General features: G+C 44.6%; 1 long non-coding RNA gene and 1 pseudogene across 4 annotated transcripts in view; one reads left to right on the top strand and one right to left on the bottom strand.

Moving 5' to 3' along the window:
- LOC120102849 (uncharacterized) overlaps positions 1-21,583 on the top strand; it is a 40,518-nt gene extending 18,935 nt beyond the window's left edge. The window contains exons 4-8 of one of the 4 annotated variants that reach the window (XR_005504686.2): positions 3-200; positions 453-713; positions 17,038-17,128; positions 17,642-17,773; positions 21,316-21,583. This is a non-coding gene — a long non-coding RNA (uncharacterized LOC120102849). Of the gene's footprint in view, positions 1-2; positions 201-452; positions 714-14,286; positions 15,177-17,037; positions 17,129-17,641; positions 17,774-21,315 lie in introns of those variants that run through there. The other 3 variants (XR_005504689.2, XR_005504688.2, XR_005504687.2) reach the window with 3 other exon arrangements.
- LOC134478956 (glyceraldehyde-3-phosphate dehydrogenase-like) lies at positions 8,699-10,357 on the bottom strand (annotated as a pseudogene).
- Positions 21,584-23,353: the final 1,770 nt, after the last annotated feature.

The following is a 23,353-nucleotide window of genomic DNA, read 5'->3' as shown; positions in this document are numbered from 1 at the left end:
AGCCCCTGAGATGTGTTTATACAAAGGCCTGGTTGAACAGTCCACCACACTGTGAATCCACCCGAAACACGGCACCCTACAGTCACTGGGCTATCTTCTCCTGATAATTAAGATCTGGTTTTAATGGCAGCCATGTTAAAAAGACATTGCCGTTCCGAATTGTGAAATTCTGTTTGTCATTAAGAAGCATTGCCTCAATGGTATGTTTCCCATTTGCTTATCAGTAGATCTGAGCTTGTTTTCACCAAAGAAGTGTGCGTGTGTGCGTGCGTGTGAGAGGGAGAGAGAGAGAGAGAGAGAGAGAGAGAGAGAGAGAGAGAGAGAGAGAGACAGAGAGAGAGAGAGAGAGAGAGAGAGAGAGAGAGAGAGAGAGGGAGAGGTAGCACATCTGCCTAGGCGTGTTGACTTTTGAATATGAAATAATAATTCAGGAATGGCTCTTTGTCTTCCAGTTTCAGTGCTAGCTTTCCTATCTTCAGAGGAGGATCTGCCATGGTCGCTTCTGTCAGAGAACGAGAGACCCGCCTCTAGCACGATGGGCAATACTCAACGTTCTGAGAATCAGACTGCGTGCACACGTGAGGGGAGTCAGTTACACTTCCAAGACGAGTCCCGTAGGGTGGAACAGATGGTGCAGGACGACGTCTCAAGGATGTGGAAAGCATAGATGGAACCCGCACCACAAATGAGGTGAACCGTGTAAGATAAGCGAGGTAAATACTGTACGACCAAAACTGTCCGGATTCCAACTTTACCGCCGGGCTCTGGGTAACCTTGGTGAAGGCTCCTTATCTTGTGCTAAATGCTTCCTGCGACCCCAACTCTTGAGCATAGAATGCGGTATCTCAGGAGCTCTCAGCTGTGGAGAAAACTACAGACGTGTGGGTAGCAGCTTAGACACTGCTGGGCACAGTAGGCTGTGAGCCACGCCTTTTGCTTCAATAATATCATATTTTCATTGATTAGTTGAGGGTTTCATACAATGCACCTTGATCACATTTTTTCCCATCTCCTTCTGCCAGTTCCTCCGATGTCCACCCTCTCTCCTTGCCCCCTCCACCCACTTTCTTTCATGCATGACTTATGGATGAAGTAGTAGCTTATTTATTTAGAGGAAACTTTCTTTATCTGTATCGTGAAGACTAGATCACACTTTTCCTCACATGTGTTTTTTGTTTGTTTGTTTGTTTTAAACTGGATATTTTATTTATTTGCATTTCAAATGTCATTCCCTTTCTCAGTTTCCCCTCTGCTAACTCCGATCCCTTCCCCACTTACCCTTCCCCCACCACCCACCCACTCCTGCCTCACCGCCCTAGCATTCCTCTACACTGAGGCATCGAGTCTTCACAGGATCAATGACCTCCCCTCCCACTGATGCCAGATGAGGCCCCTTCAGCTGCTTAAGTCCTTCCCCTAACTCCTCCATTGGGGTCCCTGTGATCAGTCCAATGGTTGGCTTCAAGCGTCTGCCTCTATATTGGTCAGAATCTGGCAGAGCCTCTCAGGAGACAGCTGTATCAGACTCTTGTTAGCAAGCACTTCTTGGCATCAGCAGTAGTGTCTGGGTTTGGTGTCCTAGTGTTTGGGATGGGTCCCTAGGTGGTCTTGTGTAAAGGAAATACAGGGACAAAGAGTGAAGCAGCGACTGAAGGAAGGGCCATCCAGAGACTGCCCCACCCGGGGACCCATTCCATCCACTTCTTGTCCTCTTCTGCTTTTAAAGAGGCTGTCTCGAAGTGGATGCTCTTACAGACTCTTCACCTGCTCTTCTGTGTGTGATGTTGCCTGAGGCTTAAGTGTAGGCCTTCTGAGCACCTGATTTTAAAAAGTTCATGTAGTGACTTTTTGTATGGTATTGGATCAATACTTTGTGTGTGATAGTGGGGAACTTAAATATATAAGATTATGGAATGTTATAATTTAAAATAAATTTAGACTTCACTTTATTGTGGGAAGAGCTGGTCCCAGTAGATAAGTGTTTGGGCCTTAGAGAGCTAGGTCTGAAGCTGGCACTCACTGGTCATGCAAAGGCCCTCACATGGACCTGCCTTTCCTGCAATGCACAGTATGCCCCACCCCCCTCCACCTGACTGCAGTCTGGTGTTTTCTTTTTCTGCACAGTCAGTTACTCACAAAACAAGAAATTGGAAAACATAGACACAAAGAAAGTAAGCTACTGTTTTAAATTGTTTCTGTGAGGTCTTTTTGTTTCCATTCATAGGTTATTATTACCCAGTTTTCATAATTTATGTGATGTAATTTTATATCCTGCTTAGGACTTTTGGTTTTTATTTCTATGATGGCAGCAATAAACCCTTACTGAAAGTAGTTTCATGTTGAAACCAAGTTTATCAATGTTGTAACTGCTGCAGCGGTTGCTAAGAGAAACTGATACTTTGTTCCCATAGGAACTGTTACCTTAAAATGAGAAATATAGATTCTTTAGTTTCATGAATGAAAAACTGATTTGAAGTAAGGAGCATTTGGTGCTCTCTCTGGAAGGAAATGTAAAATTACTATTATCAGATTAGAAAGATGTGGTTACACGGTTACAGTTGCCTAAGGGATGAAAACAATTCCGGGTGTCTTTTGGGGGCGGGGCATTGGAGACGGAGCCCAGAGTCTGGCTTGCTAAGGAAGCACTCTATCACAGTGGCCTTACAGGCTTCTTCCTTCTTTAAATAACTATCTCCTTGCAACAGACAGAGGTCTCTACAGAAAACCATTAAGTAATCGAAAGACAGCGAGCGAGTGACTATGTAGTGTTCAGCTCCACTTGTGACATCTACAACACAACTTTTGTGCCTAAGGCTCAGGAATCATGGCGGAAGAGGGGGTGTCAGAGCCAGAGAAACAAGAGCTTGGCCTCGAGATTGAGTCTCCTAGAAATGTCAGAGGAATGACAACCATGAAATCTCACTAACTGCCCAAATAATCCCTGAAGAGGGACAATACCAACAGACATGCTTACATGGGGAAGCTCAGGGACTTCAGCCTGGATGAAGAACCACAGGCCACTAAGGAAGCCCAGAGTGGGAGAAATGGTCTTCCTGAGGGAAGAGCCTCCAGTGGTTCTCCAATAGCAAGTGGCCAGCCCTATAGCTATATACACACAAGTAGCATTATACAGACTGAGCAGGCTATATTTATATATTTAGGAATATGTGTGTATGTATATAATTTAAATTTATATACATGTATATGTATATATATGTATATGTATATATATATAATTTAAAGATGGGGTCATGAATCTGAGAGAGGGTACATGGGAAAAATTTGAAGGAGGAGCAAAAAAGGGGAAACTGGTGTAATTACACTTGAATATCAAAAACTATAAATAAATTGAAAATGTTTCTTAATGCAGACATATTCAATTACAAGTATATAAGATTTTCCTCTTTCCCCTTTATGCAAAGGTTAGCCCTGCTCTGTACCTAACACGTCCTGAGGATCTTCCCACATCAGTGGGTCGAGATCTCCTCCATCTGCTTTCCCATAGCTAAATACTATTCAGTGTGTGCATATTGTGTTTATTTAATCAGCTCCCTGTTGAGCTAGTCAGGGTTCTTCAGACACAAAGTCAATGGGATGAACCGGCCTAAGAAGACCCTTAAGACAACAGGAGCTGGGTGACTGTCGAGCCTTCTAAGATGTGCTCAGCTGAAGACCTCAGAGAGTACAAGGTGCATCTCCGGTTTAGACGCCGGAATGCTTAGAACCCAGGAAGGCCCGGTGATTTAGGTCAGATCAGAAGGCAAGGAAAAAAAACTGAGTGCCCTAGTTTAGTGCACCAGGCAAGAGAAATTCTTTGCCTTTTGGGAGTCTGTCTTTTTGCTCTGTTCAGACCTTCAGCTGACTGGATGTAGCCTAGGTCCACTACAGAGGCCAGCTTGATTCCTTTAACCGTTGACCTATTTACATGATGACCTCTGCACATATCCAGAATAACATTCAGCCCAATAGTCATGACTTAGTCAGGTAGGCACATGGCATTAAACTTTATACCTATTAAAGGTACCTCAGTGGTATTCCTCTGCTGGAGGTAAGCTTTGTGTCAGTTTTCATCACCGCCCTGACAACTGCCGGAGAGAACAACTCCCAGGAAGTAAGGTCTGGCTCGGAGTTTCAGAGGTCTCAGGAAAGGGTTGGCTGGCTTTGTCTCTGGAGGCCCATGGAAGGCACAGCACCTTAAACGTCGGCTGTGGGATTCTTCTCATGGTCGAGAAGAAAGAGGCCAGTGACAAGATTTGCCTTAATGTTTCTACTACCTCAGAGATGACCACTGCATAGGGACAAACTGTCAGTGTGGCATGCATGGACATTTCATAGTCATACCATAACCAGTTTGTGTGCACAGCATTCCCCGGAAATGGTGTTAGAGGTCAGAGCATTAATGTGGATTGAGGGTGTCTTATTGCCATCCATGGGATAAAGAGACAGGTTCTCACCAGTAGCCCTGCTAGAATATTCACGGGATATTTCTCACAACCCTGCCAGTAACTCTGTTGTCATATTTTGTTTTGTTTGTTTGCTTGCCAGTTTGATATGTGGGTGGCCTCACTAATCCTTAATTTGAATTGCTCTCATCTGAGTGAGGTGACATTCTTTTCCTCTTTGGGGTCTGATCCCATTGCCTCACCAACCTTCCCCACACACTCTTGGGTCAGCTTCTGTTAGGTCTTTGGACTTCTCCCAATTTGAAACATTAAGGAGTTCAACCCTTTACAACAGTGACTACAACATGTATTTGGTTTGTCGCTTTTACTTTGCATGGTTTCTGGTCAGTTTCTATCAGCCTTTCCGCTCTGGTTCTCCCGTTTCAAGCCAACGAAAGGTCTTTGTCAGTGAGGTAGCTGAGGAAGCTTGCTCCAAGTCCTTGCTCGTGCACTGGGCAGGCATTGTTGGGAGAGGCACCAACCGTACTGGAGCAGACATGGTAGAAAATCAGTATACACAGGGCTGAGCCTGAATGAGAAAGGTCACTAAAAATAGATATTTGACCCAGTGTAAATATTAAGAATGAGATAGAGCAAACAGAGACTCTCACAGGATAAAAAGCATTGCATGGATTTCTGAGTTTGAAAACAATAATCTCCTTCAGGGAAAAAGTTCTGGCCTGTCATAATTCCTGCTCCTGAACTAGGCTAGGAGTGCAAAGATTTAATACAAGTTTTGATAAATACTTCACAATTTGAAATCGATTTGAAAACCATGCTATTTCAGCCTCCCGAATCGAGAGAACATCTTTGCTTATACTGGTAGCTTTTTATGGTAGTTGACTCACGGTCTGACTACTCTTAGAAATGAATAATGGATTAAAAGTACACTCTGCAACTTACATTAGTTACTTTTGTAATGCAAAAGAGAAGCATGATAATGTACTATTCAGCATGCTTTAATATGATTTATACATACACTACGCGGCATAAGTAATTCATTACGCCCTTCACAGTACATTTCCTGGGCCCAGAAGCTCATGACTGCCACCACTACATCTCCTAATCAGACTGTCTAATGGAGGGAGTCTGGGACCAGAAGTGCCGATCTCCCAGCCCACACTGATCTAACCACTCTAGGTAAATGCTTGTTCTGGAGTGGGTCATGCGTTCACAAGAGCAGGTAGATATAATGTCTTCCATATCCAACCTTGAAGAAGGGGCCTGGACAACTACTTTAAGGCTGTAACTCTACTGGCTTCTCCCATTAATTGTCATTCAAGGATTTATCTATCTTTGGAAACAGCACCCCGGAAAGGTCATTTCTACATGGCATTGGTCTACTGCTGCACATCTGGCCAGGAGTCTTTACTGCTTTCGTGAACAGCACCAGAGCAAAACCTATCACAGGCTTGGTGCTTCTGTTTTCAAAGTGTGGGTTTACTGAAAGGCAGAGACACATGCCTTTGGATTTCATGTCATTTTCAGAAGAAACGTCCCATTGACACTTGTGAGTCAGGAGTGGGAGGGGGGTGCTTCCGAGGAGTAGACCTAACTTCAGTGAGGCCCAGGGTGTTGTGCAAATGGAGTCTCACATAGCTTATGTTTAAATATTTAGATGGTATAGATCAAGCTAACAGACTTGTTAAATAAAATATGTCATAGCCTTTTACCTTGGCAAATGTATCTTCGTGATAACCTCGAAGGCTGGGTTTGAAGTTTGTTCTCTCTTTGAAGATCCCCAAGTTTGAGCCACGTTTCTCTCTGGCAATTTGATAGCGGCCAGCGATGGTGTCTGGTGATTGGAATCTGGGCATGCTTTCTGGGGCACGTTTCAAACTCTGCACTTGGGCTCAGATAGTGGAAGCCTTTCAAACAACTTTGTCATCCTTTGATTCCCCAGCAGTCCGCATTTTAACCTGGTGTCAAGTCTCGCAGGAAAATGAGACTGAGAAGCAAAAATGTGCAGATTTTGTACACACATCTTTATTTTTTTGCTCAACACGTAAACCATTGCTGTGGGTTAAAGGACTCCTCTTGGTCAATCAGATCGAATAGTGAGAATAGCAGGAGAGAACAACGCCTACGGTAGACTGTGCTGCATACCTTAGGCAGTCTATTTTATAGCTGATGGGTTTCTTTTTTTATTTTATTTTTGCTTGGGTATAGGATTCTTGCTCATCGAGACTCCACTTTCTTTGTTAAAATATAGAATGCATATTGGGCAAATGCTCTGGGGCAATTTGCATAAAAAGCGATGACAAAGAGAAATTAGTACTCGGTTATTATGCCGTGAAATGCCGCTCTGCTCAGAAGTGGCTCTCTTCCCCGCCTCCTGTAAACCTGGCACTGCATTGTGCTAAAAATAGTCCTAGAGAAACCTCTGTTTGTAAATCAGCATCTTTGACTTTCCACCAGCAATCCAGGGGGGAAAGAAATCAAAGCACTAAATAAAGTCATTACCCCAGCGCTTTATACCAGGGAACAAGCCTGAGAACGCTGTTAGATAAGGCGGTCAGAAGATGTTAGTGTCTCATTAAATTAGAGCCGTGTCTTGTTTTATCCTTCGGGATCCGCTTTGAAAGCACACTGATGCTAACATTCCTCCCCCCCAATACACATGCTCACGCGCACTCAGAAACAGGTCGCGGCCACACACGCAGCTATGCTACACAGAAAAGTCCCGAGGTAGCTCTACTTAGGAAGGCTTGATTTGTGTGCACAGACTTCATTACCATGAACTGCATCAAAGACACCAAGTAGGGAAGCAGCAGAAATGTTTGCCCCATCACCAGTGTTATCGGGCTCTGTCCTCGTCAGGGAATGGTCTCTTTTGTTCCTCTTGCAGAACCAACATGTCATACAAAACTTTACAAGCCACAAGTGTGTTGGCTGTGTGCGTGCGTGCATGTGTGCATGTGTGTACCTTAGGCAGTCTATTTTATAACCGTTTTTTTAAACTTTTGCTTGTTTTTTTATTTTGTTTATTATTTTTGATAACCGAGTCATGAGATATTCATAGGGCGAGAAAGAAAACACAGGAAACTACCAACTCTTTGGAAATAACGAAACCTTCGGAGGGAAAAAAAGAATGCAGAGATGTCTGGATTACAAACTTTTTCTTTCAATATCAAAAGCAAGCTTGGTAGGGGAGATGAGGTCAGGGTGGTGGTGGGGGGGGGACTTGTGTGAGCGCTGCCTTAATCTTGACCGCCCTACTCCATTTGATCCTCTGTGGGGATCCTCCATGGCAGAGATCCACTGTGGCTGACCCAATCTAGCTTGGCTGGCCTCCTCAGGGATCTGTTACTCATGGGAAGCTGGGTTGGTCCAAGGGGTTTGGGTCAACTGCAATCTAAGCTTGGAGGCTCAGGGCCACATCCACATCCTAAGGACGAAGCATAAAGAGCAGACCCCTCGCACCGTGCCTTCTCAGAAAAGCAGCAGGATAGTTCAGCATGCCTCGCTTGGCCCAGGTTGGATGTGTTGTCGCTCGCCTTTGTTCTCTGAGAGAACACTGAAGTTGCATAGCCTGTAGCGCCCTTTCAGCAACGCATTCTCTAACCTGGCTGGGCTTTAGTGTACGGCTGCTTTGCACACCACCGCAGATTCATTATTCATACACCTCTCTATCAATTTCTAATGCCTCTAAGTTCCTATTTGATGTACAATGCCATCACCCGGATCTCTTCGGAAAAGATGTCTTCGTGATGCAAAGTACCCATTCCTAGAATCCTTCCTTGCCAACCAGTTGGTGAGACCTTACGATGCCCAAACCATGAGCTAGACCTTTGCTCTGCAGCGGCCCACGTTTTCGGTGGTTTCCTGACTTGCTTCTCTGTTTCCTTTAAGATTGGCTGTAGTAGTGACAGCACTGGGGCACTTGCTCACCCTACGAGCTGTGACTAAGTCACCATAGGCATCCTGGAGGAACGTGCACCCCCTAGAGATCGGAGGAGAGGATGGTCTGGATTCAGAGGGACTCGAATGTTGGAGGCCCCTGACCTGCATGAGAAAGTGTGAAGGATTTCTTAAGAGCCAGCTTGGAAGGGAGAGCAGCCCTGGACAAGACTCCTCCAGTCCCAGCTCAGCAAAGCCCCCAACTGCTTTTGAAGAACCGTTTCATAGCTGGGCCAGCACCTGGCCACACGTTTTCATCTACCAGCCCGGGCAGATCAATATGCCCAACCCCCACGGTTTATGAGTCCTCACTTTCTCTAACTGCTCCTTTCACTCTTTGGAAGCTTCTCCCTCTTTTAGCTGTGAATCACCGTTTTCCATACCATCCGCCCGGAACAAGCAACTCTCTCAGCACTCTGCTAAGGAAACGGTCTGACAACATTCGCCCCCTCTCTAACCTCACCATCATTCTCTACTTTCTTAAGAGCTCTGCTCATGAACCTGTGCTTGGCTTCCTACATTTAATGTCTTTAAATAAACCCTTACTCTTCAGCCTGGGATCTAAGGGGGTTTCACTCACTCTATGTTGGCAGTTCCTAGTCTTTCGTGCTACTTAATGTTTTCCCAGTGTGGTTCTTGGATTTGGGGTCTTATTGTGTTTTCTTTTTATGCAGTAGAGACCGCTTGGCACTGAAGAATATGGAGCTGTGGCTCCTGTCTCATGTACCTAGTCCTGCGCTCCTGATTACTGTGCTTCCCTATGTACCGGGCAGTATAGAATGGGGCTTGCTAGCCAGACCATCATTCTGAAAGGAGAATTCACTCAGCATGTAACTCTGTGTTTCTTTCCTCGAATCTTCTGCTGTCATACCGTGACAAAAATCATCAAGTACATAACTGCCCAGAGTGTTTTTACAAACAATCATAGTTTCAGCCACAGCGGGACCAAGTGTGGCAGAGTCAGGCCGGGACATAGGTGGGCTTCACTATGGCATAGCCTTGTTCAGGGTTCTACAACTTTGTATTTTATTTTAGTTTTTTATTTTTATTTTTTGGGGGGTACAGCAAACTTTATTGATGGTATTCAAGAGTGTAGAGCTCCCTAGACCCCTCCTATTATTGTGGGGGTCTGGGATGGAAACTGAGAGAGAAGCTCAGTGTTGGGGGCTGAGTTGGGATGGGGACTCCTCAGCAATCGAGAGCCTCTCTCTTGTTCTCAGTGTCCTTGCTGGGGTGGGGTGGGTGGTCCAGGGTTTCTTACTCTTTGGAGGCCATGAAGGGCCATAAGATCCACCACCCTGTTGTTGTAGCCATATTCATTGTCATACCAGGAAATGATCTTTACAAAGTTGCTGTTGAGAGCAATGCCAGCCCCAGCATCAAAGGTGGAAGAGTGGGAGTTGCTGTTGAAGTCGCAGGAGACAACCTGGTCCTCAGTGTAGCCCAGGATGCCATTTAGTGGGCTTTCAGATGCCTGCTTCACCACCTTCTTGATGTTGTCATACTTAGCAGGTTTCTCCAGGCAGCACGTTGGATCCATGACGGATACACTGTGGGTAGGAACACAGATGGCCATGCCAGTGAGCTTCCCATTCAGCTCTGGGATGACCTTGCCCAGTGGATGCAGGGATGATGCTCTGAGCTGCACCATGGTCATCACGCCTCAGCTTTCCAGAGGGACCATCCACAGTCTTCTGAGTGGCAGTGATAGCATGGACTGTGGCCATGAGTCTTTCAATGATGGCAAAGTTGTCATGGATGACCTTGGTAAGGGGGAACAAGCAATTGATGGTACAGGAAGCATTGCCGACAATCTTGAGTGAGTTGTCATACTTCTTGTGGTTCACACCCATCACAAACATGGGCCATCGGCAGACACACATACATACACACTGTCACACAGACACACATACACATAGACTCACACACATGCACACACACATACACACAGACAGACAAACACAGACACACACACACAGACACACACACAGACACACACACACAGACACACACACACACACACACACGCACGCACGCACGCACGCACGCACGCACACAAACTTCCATACTTCTGGAGAATACTGACTGATAAAAAAAGTTTGATGCTGGGAGTGTTTCTAAAGTAACAGAACTTTTAAGAACTTTGCTTCTGAGTTACTTTTGCAGTTTCTGGAATTGGCTCTCGAATCTAATCACATATATAGCAGATAACCTGTGGCACATGGCTAGCATCTCCACCAGACACTCCTAATCACTGTTGTGTAGGAGATGGGAGTCACCAAATGAGGCAGGCACCATCAGAGACAAACACTTGGATTGATGCATCTTCAGACTTGCGCTTTCTGATTCCGCTAAAACTCTTTGGAGACATTTACAAAGAATCCCCCCCCCCAACTCCCCGACTCCCTCCAGGTCTCTGAATCTCGTCCACCCATTCTCTTAAACACTGCACGGAAAGGATCCTACAATACAGGACAGAGCATGCCCAGACCTACAATACAGAACAGAGCATGCCCAGACCTACAATTCAGAACAGAGCATGCCCAGACCTACAATACAGAACAGAGCATGCCCAGACCCACAATACAGGACAGAGCATGCCCAGAAGCATTCTTTCCCATCATGTCTGTTTTCTTTCCTTTGCTGTTCTCGAGACAGGTTTCCCTGTGTGCTCGCAGCTCACCTCACATCTGCTATCCTTCTGCCTCAGCCTCCCATGTGCTAGGAATAGAAGTGTGCACTACTACTCTCACCGGTGACCTTAAATAGAGCGCCTGAACAATGTTATCAAGTATCTTTCCTCTTTGAAGATGTGATCTATAGTTCTAAGGTGATTTCTGCTTGTACGTGGATGTGCTTTCCTGTATGAATATCATGGACTCCCGAATAAAATTCTAATTCTTTATGAGTAACTCCAGGCAATTCTTCACCCACCATGCTTAATGTGTCGCTCCAGTCTTTCAGCTCCTTTTGTGCTGATTGAGCAGTCACCCTATCCACTCCTGACTATTCAGTCTAGGATCCCCAGTCCATGCTATGATGTCACTCACATTTAGGGTGGCTCTTCCTATCTTGCGTATCCTAACCTAAATAACCCCTCACAGACAACCCCAATTGAGCCTACATACTGTCAAGCTGACAACCATTATTAACATTGAACCTTTGAACATTTTTAGCATTTAGAAACTGTAATGTTGGTTGGCTGTACCTACTGTCTGTTCCTGGACAAAGGAGTGAATTAAGCCAGCTTCAGCTTTGTAAAGTGCTTCATAAAATATCTAGAAGCTTCTGAGTGTGTTCCGAAGGCGAATCTTATCTTGCAGCTGGACAGCTTAAATGGCTGAAAAGCAAACACAGAATCTCATCCCATGATTGGCTGGTTATAAAGGAACTGAAACTCCAGGTCTCATAAGTGACGCTGGTAAAAGTGAGGCCACTGGTTGGAAAGTAGTGGGGTCCTGCCAATTGTGCTGGGAATATGTGGAAAACCCTTGATGGAACTGGAGACATTGAACCCCTAAATTCTGGTGGATCTTTGTGAGTTGAAGCTGTTTCCCACTTATAATGGAATTTGGTCTCCCACTTTCAGCCAACACGACCACCCATGAGCGTACAGAACAGCCCTGTTAGAATATTCCACACAGCACTGCTTCTTACTAGACAGCACACTTCATAGTCAAGGAGGGCTGATAAAGGGCCCGTGCTGTGGAGTTCACCAGCCTTGCCACACTCTCCAAACTGAGGCAGCTGACTTGATGAAATTACTAAATGGTGTTTTAAGGATTCAGTCACAGTACATGTTAGGTCCTGGGGCAAGGTTCTCCAGGAGGCTGTATGCATTCTGAATCGGTGCCCTTAAATGGTAGTGTTTATTAGCTAAGATTTATCCTGAGATGCAAAGTAATGGTGTCCCTGTGCACTAGCGACGACTAACAGAATCCCTGTTCGTGTTGCTGGTGTTTTGCATTCTACTAGCCGAGAGAGAACTCTATTCCACATCGAGGAATACTCCTATCACAAGACTCAACAGAGAATCTACAGAACTGAAAGCTAAGCCTGTTCCCAGATGCTTTGGATGAACAAAAGAAAGGGCTGCAGCATTGCAGGGGTGTATTAGCTGTCCTACTTAAGGGGAAATTAGACTAACTGTTCTACAGTGGAAGAAAAGGAGAGTCTAAGAAATTTCTTAACTGTGACTCTTAATACGGTCATGCCCTGTAATTAAGGCCAATAGAAGGCCACAACCCTATCCAGGTAATGCTACTCATGGTGAAGATCCTGCACAAATGAAGATTTACCTACTCCACCAGGTACAGAACCAGCTGGTTAGGCATCACCGGTTAGGTATGAAGTACTTTCCGGAGGCAAAAGGAAATACAGACAGAGTAGTAGAAGACCGTTGTATCCATCTACTATCCTGTCTCCAGTTATGGAAATGAGGGTGATGATCAAGTGTATTTCCTCCTTATTTTCCTATGCATTCATGTGTGAATACATATCACAAGCAGATGATTTAGTTTATTTTCTTCTCTTCATGCCTTATAATGCAACATAAGGTAGACTGGCTTTACACCAACCAGCATTTAGTATTGCTAACTTTGTGCCACAGTATTTAAATTATGAGCTATTAGGAGAGAACTAGGCACTAGTCAAAGAACTCATCTTTTCTGTGGGAAAGATTAGGGCATTTTCCCCTATGCATAAGATAGTTGGATCATGCTAGGTAGAATTACTGTCATGATTTGGAGATTAAGTATGGTTTAAGAAGAAAGAACATATAGGTGCCAAGTTGACAAAGGGTCAACTTGTAATAGTATCAGCTTACTTGGGCAAGGGATACCTAAGTGGTTGGTTAAAGTCTTTCTGATGTAAAAGAGGGTGCTTGCAGATGAGACTAGCATTTGAATCGATAGACCAGGTAAAGCCAGTGGAGCTCTCCAATGGGGATAGGCATCATCCAGTGTAGTTAGTAGCCTGAATAAAGCAGAAAGGTAGAGGAATGATAGAGTCAAGCTTTCTTCTGGAGCTGACATGACCATCTATCTCTGTTTGCCCTGAGACATTAGCCTGGGTTACCAGGCCTATGAGTATGACCTGAAACACACTGCTGATGTGCCCTGGTCTGTGGATTACAGGGCAGAGCATGTCACTTTTGCCCTCTAGGATTACATGAGCCAAGTTTCTTAAATATCTGCATGTGTTCTCTGTCTCTATGTCTCTGTCTCTGTCTCTCTGCCTCCATCTCAGTCTTTCATTCTTCTGTCCTTCTGTGTCTCTGTCTCTGTCTCATCTGTCTCTGTGTCTCTGTATGTTTCTGTGTCTCTGTCTCATCTGTCTCTGTCTCTCTCTATCTGTCTCTGTCTCTGTATCCCTGTGTCTGTGTCACTCTGTTTCTTCCCCCCCCCCTCTCTCTCTCTGTCTCTGTCTCTGTCTCTCTTTATCCCCCCATCATGGAAAACTTTGGCTAATGTAGAAAAGAACTACTCTCAGGAAATCTGAGAATCTTCTCAAGAATCCTGAGAAGAAACAGTGTTGCAAATTGTATACTCTTCAATACAATGCCAAGGAAGAAATAAACATGGAGGTTCCCAGAAGATGTTAAATAAACATCAACTCAAGCTAGGAGCACCAGGCTCTGTAGGCTTCTCCTTGGATCAGGGTGACTGAAGGTGCTCGTGCTCAGAATTCTCACCTCCCTCCAGGCTGACCAGGCTGAAACAGACTCACAATTCATATACCGTCATTTGCTCTCGTGCTGTGTGGTATACAGAGAGGCAATCATTTCAAGGGATTCCTGGTGGTTGGAGCAGAGGGCGTGCCCACTTTGCTTGCCTTGCTCCGAGCTCTGGGAACATAATTGAAATAGAGTTCTTTGTGACCGGATATGCATAGATGTGTGATGGTTACGTTAATTGTCGACTCAGCAAAATCTAAAATCTCCTAGCAGGCAGGCCTCTGAGTTACATGGATACAGCTGGAAAGGTTTAGCCACTGTGGGTCGCACCATTGCCTTGACTGGATGCTGCACTGGAGGAGCTGAGCCACAGTATGCGTTCATCCATCTCTGTTTCCTGATTGCGGAGGATGCAGTGTAACAGCTGCGTGGAGCTCCAACTCCAGGTGTCCCTGCCAGGAAGAACTGTATTTGGCGCCGGGAGCCAGAATAAACCCTTTCTCGAGTCAGTTGGCTTTGTCAGCATATTTTATCACAGCAACAAAGTAACTAAGACAGACAGCAACAACCTGGAGTGTTCAACCCAGAACTTTTGTGATGATCAAAGGAATTGTTGAAAAGCTTGACCTTGCCCTTTGTCCAAAGAGAATAGACTTTGAGGGCAAGCCATTCTCTTTCGTAGGGCCACAGGAGGAGAGCTAGATGGGCTTGTGCTGTTCTTGTCCCAGACTGTTTTTTTATGTGGCTGTTTGCTTTCCCAGTGCTGCCAGGGGCCTGGTCTTTGCTTGCCAATGGCTCCTCTAAAGAAGGATGCTGTGACCCACTGAATTCTAACCGGAATTATCTTAGTGTGTAGTAGAAAAACCACCATAGTATCTCATAATTTTTTTTCACTGGGGAATGTATCTTTTTAAGCCTTTGGTTCCCTGAAAGGAAGCTTCATGCCCAGGGTATAAAGATAATTGGAGATAGATGGGGGATAAGGCACAGCAATAAATCTATGCTTGGGCTGGAGCGATGGCTCAGTGGTTAAGAGCACTGACTGCTCTTCCAGAGGTCCCGAGTTCAAATCCCAGCAACTGCATGGTGGTTCACAACCATCTGTAAAGGGATCTGATGCCCTCTTCTCATGCGTCTGAAGACAGCGACAGTGTACTTGTATACATTAAATAAATAAATCTTAAAAAAAATAAGTCTATGCTTGATCACAAGTAGCTGGGTTTCCTGGGCCTCCGGGAGGAGCTGTGTTTTAATCTCCCGAGGGCCCCCTTCATGGTGCCTGAAAAGACGAGAGCACAGACACATCTTAATTTTATCTAGGGCACCAGCACCCAAGCAGGGCCTTGCTTAAAGTGGACATGTTGCTATTCCCGGAGCAAGGAATGCATATCGTCACTGGCTTGGGTGTCATTGTTTTGGTGCCTGTGCGTGTGACCTCATGTACAACAGGAGAGAGGCACTCAGCTTCCATAATGGATCTTGTGATGTCATCGGAAAGAAATGTCATGATTCAGCTTTGGAAGTGATGAAAATTTTAAGTGTTTTTTTTTTTTTTAAAGATGGTATACATTATACATGGACATGGTATTTATATATCAGACACCTTATAACTGAATTCTATTAGCTCACACATCAATAATAGCACTTGCTTTTTAAATACGTCTGGCATATCTTTTAAACTAGACATTCATAACAGTAGCCCTAGGAGTGGCAAATCCCATTTTATAGAGAGGGGGAAAAAAGGCATAGAAGTGGTGGTTTTTTCCCCCGGTGGTCAGTGGCAGAGATAAAATTTAAAGTCTCAGTGCTGTTGACATGTAATTAATATGCCTCACACACTGGTGAGAATCTACAGGATTGAGCAAAGGCGGAGGGCTCTTCTCTTCCTCCACAAAAGGTCTATCAGCCGGGATTCGTCAACAATGTAACAGTGATAGTTGGACGGACCAGGGGCACACAAAGTCCTTACTAAAGTCTCTGGAAATAAAATGAAGAGAACATTTGAAATAAGAGTAACTGCTGTGGGGGTTGGGGATTTAGCTCAGTGGTAGAGCGCAGGGCCCTGGGTTCAGTCCCCAGCTCCAAAAAAAAAGAACCAAAAAAAAAAAAAAAAAAAAAAAAGAGTAACTGCTGTGTCTGACAAAGAGATATCCATGATGACACTTTTGGAACTTTCTGTGTGAGAGAGGATGCTCTCCCTTCAACGTGTCAGCTCTGGCCTCAGATTTTTACGAAAACTCAGATACCAATTGGTCCATACTACGCTCCTGCCCCTCGGCAATGAAGGACATCCTTGTGGGGTAATGAATCCATCTGACCATGGGTTGAAACCTCCGAAACCATGAACAGAATCTAACCTTTCTTCCTTTTAGTTTTTTCTCCTCTGTTTCTTGTTGTTGTTGTTGTTGTTGTTGTTGTTGTTGTTGTTGTTGTTGTTGTTATAGCTCTTTCTTTTATCACTTTCTACTGTGTCTAGCGTTGTATGAAACTCTCTGTAAATACTTGTGGGATGGTTGTCCAGGCCTGTGTGTGCCTGGAGTGTACAAAGTTCAAGTACTTATCTCATGGGACCCCTGAAGTTCCATATGTGTCAGCTTTAGGAAGGGATATTACCAATCTTTGGCTATCAGATCAATCTCTTCCGATTGAACATAGCAAGGACTTCCTTTGGGCTGACGAAGGCAAAGGAGTCACTCATAAACTTCAGCCCTGTGGTCAGCCCCAGTGACCTTCTGCTTCTCCTGGTCTGCTCGGAACCTCTTGGTATGCAGGTCTCTTCAGCATTGCACAAGTCTAGCATGAGACCTTTTTCCTCCTTGATAAACTGGGCCTGCCTTCTCAGTTCTTCGAAAAGATGCTGTGCACTGTGCCGATGCGGTTAGCTGCTTTAACTCCACTTGCGGTTAGGAGGTCCCCTTTGATAGTAAACACACCTGAGTTGTACTGAAGGGCTACAGACAGTACCACTCGACGGTAGTAATTTAAGTCTTGATATAAAGTGTTTTCTTTTGTATTTTGCAGAAAGATTTAAATAAGTTGCAGTGGAGAAGTCCTATTGGAATAGAAAGGTTATGAAAACATTAGGAGTGACTCAGAAGATCCTGAAAAACAGGTTGGAAATTGGCATTTCTATCGATCAGCTGGGAAGTTGACATTTGCCTCTTTGTCAAAGCATATAGTGGTGCAATAGGAAACACTGCGGCACGGGGGTGGGGTAGGTATTTACAGACCTCAGAGCAGCTCTGGGCTACATGCCTGGGGAAGACTAAACTGTGTTTTCGTTCAGATAAGCAGAGAGAGTCACTCCTGAGCCACGGCTGCCCACTCCCCTCTGGGGTGGAGAACCACAGAATAGCTGAGCTTGGCGGTTTAAAGACTCTGTGCGTGAGCGGTTAGTTCTCTTTATGACAGTAGCTGAGAAAGGCAGTGTCAGATTGTGTTAAAAAGGAAACTACCTGGTTTGCCAGACAGTAGAAGCCACTGTAGCTGATACTGTGCTTTGTGAGGGGAAAGAAGCTAAGTCGTGAGGACTGCCCACTTTCCCAACACCCATTCTTTATCTAGAAATCCCTCTGTCTCTCTTCTACTCGACTCTCACAGCTTACTCATTCCCTCTGTTTTCAAGGTTTATATATCCTTGGTGGTGCCTGGTGTTGGGGGAAACCTGTCTGCTCACAGCCCTTCACACATCATGATAGCCTTCCTCTGACCAAGAAGACGTCTGTGGGTCAAGTCTGTATTGATGACCCCACATCAAGTATGTGGTCTTTAAAAAAATTATAATAAAACATTCACATTGCGAAAGCTAGTATTTAACAATTTCGGGTGCTCAATCGAGCAGCATTAAGTACCTTCGCGACGTTGGGCAACCTCTCCTCTATTACCAGAAAATCCTCACCATGCCAAACCAGAACTCTGTACTCATTAAACCCTGCAGCCTTCCATCGCTTGTGGCTTGTGACCTCCAACACATCCCTGGTGCCCGTGATTTTGGCTGTTCGTGGCATCTTGACAGAAGTGCACCCACACAGTGTTAGTGAACTCACACTTACAGTATTTGCCTTTGTGTTCACTTTATTTTCACTCGGCAGAATCTTTAAGGTTTCAGCCACATTGCAGCATGGATCAGAACTTTTTTCTCTTGAGACGCAAAGCATTCTCTCTGCTGCGCATTTCAACTCTGCCTTTAGGCTGTTACCAACGCTGGTCAGGAAGTTTCTTCTTCAAGCTACAGGGAAAATGCTAGCTCATCTGGTAGTTCCATGCTTGCCTTCTGGAGGACCCCAGCCCATGGCCTTGGCAGCCCTTTGCTTCTCCCTCTCAGTGTCTCTTGTCAAGGTGGCTCAGCTCCTAGCATTTTTACTGTGCTTCACTCAAGCCAAGCACACACTGCTCCTCCCCCGCAGGCCACTGTGCCCCTGTAGGTGCCAACTCAAGCACAGGGCAGGAAGTCCCAGACATGACAACATAATTGCAAAGTCATGCCCTGAATCTTTGTTTACTTTTCCCCACAAGAAAATACAGCACAATATTCTAGGCAAACTTTTCCCACCTCTGTCTTAGCTTGCTCTTCATGGCTGTCCCAGAAGCTCAGGAACTCAGCCATCCTCTCCACTCCCCCTTTTCATTATTTAAGTGGTTAGGAAGTTCATCTTAAGACTACCAGTTTTGTTTGTTTGTTTGCTTGCCTCTCCATTGTCTTTATTCTACACAATCAGCTGACCGCTGACCCAAAGCAGTTTCTCTCTTAAGGTTAAGAATGGTCAGGGCTAGACATATGCTAAGTGCTTAGGACACTGGCTGCTCTTCAAGGGGACAGGCTCAGGCTCATCTCCCAGCATCTATACGACAGCTCACAACAGTCAGTAACTCCAGTTTCTCAGGCTCTGATACCCTCCCCTGGCCTTCTTTTACACCAGGCGTGCACACATACACACAGGCAAAGCAACTGACACACACGAAGGAGGCACAATTCTTTTTTGAATGTTTGTATTAATAGCTTCCTCCTCTTTTATACTCTTCTTGGGAAACTTTTTCACTGTTTTGCAACATTTTGCAAAGCCAATATTTTCCTCCAGATAAATATAATCCATGCTGGAGTAGACTTGGAGCCACTTATGGCTTTGCTCAGAAAACATTATTGTCACTAGTACAGATTCCTTGCTCAAGAAGTCCAAAGTGACAATAAGCCAGTGTCAACCTGCGGGTCCGGCCTTATGCCTAGAACATCCCCCTTGCCCTCAGTAGTCCAGGGAACAGGTACGTCACTCCCTGCCATCCCTGGGTTTCCTGTCTCTTCTCTTCCCCTTTGCTGTCCTTTAATCCAAGTCTACTCATCTCCCAAGTTCAACGTCAGATGCTGTTTCTGTCCAAATAGATTAAACAAGACGAGTGTAAAGATTCTTGCAAGCGTCAAGGATTTAATGACCACTAGAAACACTACATAGTGGATACTTTTCTCCGTATGGCTATTACTCTGATTTATGATGCATCACCAGTCGTTTCCTTGATGGCTATTGTACGCACTGCACAGCGTACATTAGAATACAGAAGACTCCATTCAGGCTAGCCTAAACACAAAATGAGACTCATGGAGTCACATAACTGAAAAGTTTGGCTCCTTTGAGCAGACTTATCCCTGTTTCCAAAATCAACCCTGCCAGTCTCTGTAGGTTCATCATAATTAGCCTTGTGTGCACGTGAGAAGGCTGTGCTCCCTCCGGCCTTCCAAGTTCAAGTGTAGAAGAAATGCCTGCTCTCCAGGGAGTTCCAGTAGTGGCTTGGTGCGGTCTGGTCTGCCTGGGCCAGCCCTTATTCTCTGCAACCTCTGCGGCCTGCTTCTCTCTTCAGGGATTTGGAAATGCTACACCTCTTCCTGGCAGACTGCTCCACAGTATACAAACCCAGCGTTAAGAAAGTCCCCTTGATCTTTCCAATGTTTCAAGAGATCACATTTCATCCTTTGTCTTTCAGAGAAGGTGGAAAGCCATTGAGCAACTCTCTTTGAGATAACCTGCCCTTGATGGAGGTGATTAAGTGCCTAGTGGCTCTTTTCTTCTTTCTGTGAAAGGCATTCAGTCCCTTAACCTTTCCAGGAAAAGTCTAATTTCAGATCCTTTGACCCAGGGCACAGTTTTGCTTAAGCTTTGGACCCGACTTTCCAGCCAGAACTTGACTGGAGACCTCCCTCAGACACAGCCTTTCCCCAACCTCCAGGGATGTCTGGAAGGACTCAGCTGTGTTGGCTGGGACCTTGGGCTGCTGCCAAACCCTGTCTGCTGCTGTGGTTTCTTGGCTCACTATACACACACACACACACACACACACACACACACACACACACACACACATTCAATCTGTCTGTCTCTCTCCCTCTTTCTCTGTCTCTTTCTCTCCCTCCCCTTCCCCCTCCACTTCCCTCCCTTCCCTTGGTGACAGCTACTGAGCTGACTTTCTCTGAACTCCTCACCCAGGGAATGGCTGGGGTTTGTGCCCTGCCCCCAAACAGTTCAGGTCCTGCTGTGAGTCCTGGTGATCTAATTTCTGAGTTCCCACAGAGGACAAGATGGGAATGTGAGATGTGATTTGCTGTTTTGGTTTCAAGAAATGAAACAGAACGGAGGGAGGGCTGTTTTGTAATGACTCTGCCCTCTCTTCTCTGGTTTCCGGCTTAATTGCTCTGTGGCCTGCTGGCCCTTAGTGGCTCTTCTAGGTTTCTTTGAACATATCCAATAAATTTAAAAAAAGGGGGGGGGGCATGTGTTGGGGGAAGAAATCAGAAGCAAACAAACAAAATGGTAGGCAAGACTGGTATTAGATGTGGGGTGGTTTTCTGTGTGTTCCCTATAGTTGATAGAATGGTATATGGATGCTAGAAATCAGGAAACAAAAACAAAAACAAAAAACCATGCCAGATGCCAGGAGAGATGGCTCAGTGGCTAAGAGCACTTACTGCTCTTGGAGAGGATCTGGGTTTAGTTCCCAACACCCATCTGGCCACTCACAAGCACTTGTACCTCCTCTTCCAAAGGATCCAATGCCTTTTTCTGACATCCTTGGACTCTTTCACACATGTGGTGCAAAGACACACACACTCAGGCACACACAAAAATAAACAAACACTTTTAAATGCTAGCAAATGTTGAGACTAAGCTAAGCTGTTAAAGGAGTAAGACAATGGCTAAACATTTTTTTTTCCAAGCAAATACGAGTAAGAAGAAAAGAATTATAGTACAATTTAGAATAAGCGGGATTCCTCATACAGCACACTTAGGATAGAAGTGCCATTTTGTCATTCAGCGTTGACAGCAGGTAAAGGCAGACGGAAACTGAATCCTGGTGTTGTCGATCTCCAAAAGAACAGCACTAAGCTCTCCAACCAGAACTGACGTGAGGATGGAAATCAACAGAAAAACGGTTGGTTCTGCACACATAAGCACCAGACTTTGACAATCGAGGGAGAGAAAAAAAGGCTGGAAAATTTGGAATTATTAAAAGGCGATTCATAGGCTAATACTGGATTTCATAACCGTGCAACAACAACAACAAAATAAATAAATAAAAAAAAATAAAAGTAAGGTTTTCTTGAAGTATTATTCAAAACTCTTGCAAAGCAAATAATCTATCAGGTCATCGATAAAGCTTTTGTCTAAACCGCAACAAAGTAAGGATGAAATTATGAATGCTTGAACAAAACCCACAGGTCTGAATTCTTAAACACTTGGAAAACCCAAAATTAAATTTTAAAAATTTAATACTTTTAAGAAAGGTATAAAACTCAGAATTTTATACGTGGGCATTCTTAGAATTTGTTCGTGTCAGCACAAGGAAGTATGCTAAGAATTCTCCATGTTCCCATGATCAAACCAGAGATAATAAAAACCAGAAAGTGTGAGACACAAACACACAAACAACAACAACAACAACAACAACAACAACAACAAAACAGAAAGCAAGCAGGAGCGAAGGTGAACATAAACACAGCAATGCGTGAATTGGAAAATAAGTATAATAGACAAATGCAAATATTCACAAAATTTTAAGGCCAAAAAAAAAAAAATGGGGAAATTGAAAAAGGCCACGATATGAACATGGGAAACACGGGGAGAGGTGAGTCTGAAGCCCTGGCTCCAGGTCGCCTGTGTTTGCCACCCCTCAGCACCTGTGCTGGGCAGCTCAAAACTGTGGCTCTAATTCCAGGGGACTTGACACCATCCTCTGGCATCCATGGGCACCCCCCAAACACATGGCACACACATGGTACACACACATACACATGAATAAAAATAACTTAAGTTAAAAAATATGAACAAGTGACAGGGGGTTAAGTAGAAATATTTTTGAAAAATTTGAAATATTGAAAATATTGAATATATTGAATACATTGAAAATATTTTGAAAACAGATGAGATAGATGATTTTCTTAGGAGAAATTGCTAAAATTGGTTAGGTAGGTTGTATATATGAAAAGAAAGGATTTTGCAAACTCATGAATAACAATCTCCTTTTTTACAGTGATCGCAACAAAAACAAAACAAAACAAAACAAAACAAAAAGCCCAAACAACATCAAAATGCCCAAATTCCTTTGAGACTTTTTTTCAACTCCAGTCAGCCTAAAGAAGAATTCTTCAAATTTTCAAAAGCTATGATTCCTTTTTTGAAGATATATTTTATCATGTTTAATTACAAGGTGTGAGTGTGAGTGTGTGTGTGTGAGAGAGAGAGAAAGAGAGAGAGTGAGTGTGTGAGTGTGTGAGTGTGTATGTGCGTGTGCGTGAGTGTGTGTGTATGCGTGAGGGTGTGTGTGTGGTATGTGTGTGTGTGAGAGTGAGTGTGAGTGTGTGTATGTGTGTGTGAGTGCGAGTGTGTGTGCATGAGTGTGTGTGTGAGTATGTGTGTGTGAGAGTGTGTGTGTGAGTGTGTGTGTGAGTGTGTGTGTGAGAGTATGTGTGTGAGTGAGTGTGAGTGTGTGTGAGAGTGTGTGTGTGAGAGTATGTGTGTGAGTGAGTGTGAGTGTGTGTGTGTGAGTGTGTGTGTGTGTGCGCGCGCGCCTATGATAGAGCAGCAAGTGCTCTTAAATGTACTTCTCTCCAGCCCTGGAGATTTCTATGTTCTAGAAATTATTCAAGAAAAAAAGTGGAGCTTAAAAATCTATCCAATCTCACTTATCCATTCAGGGGTTGGCAGACACATTTCAAAAGTTAGACGACCCAGAGGGTGACACGTGTGACTCCAGTGAATGTAATCACACCCATGAAATGCATCGTATTGTGCTGCCACCACTGCATCTCCTAACAGGCCCACTCTACACAATCCAGAATAAAACCGGAACATAT

The sequence above is a fragment of the Rattus norvegicus genome, chromosome 5 (genome assembly GCF_036323735.1).
Source record: "Rattus norvegicus strain BN/NHsdMcwi chromosome 5, GRCr8, whole genome shotgun sequence".
Taxonomy (NCBI): domain Eukaryota; kingdom Metazoa; phylum Chordata; class Mammalia; order Rodentia; family Muridae; genus Rattus; species Rattus norvegicus.
Note: the sequence above shows the minus strand (reverse complement) of the source record. Positions and strands in the feature narration are given on the sequence as shown.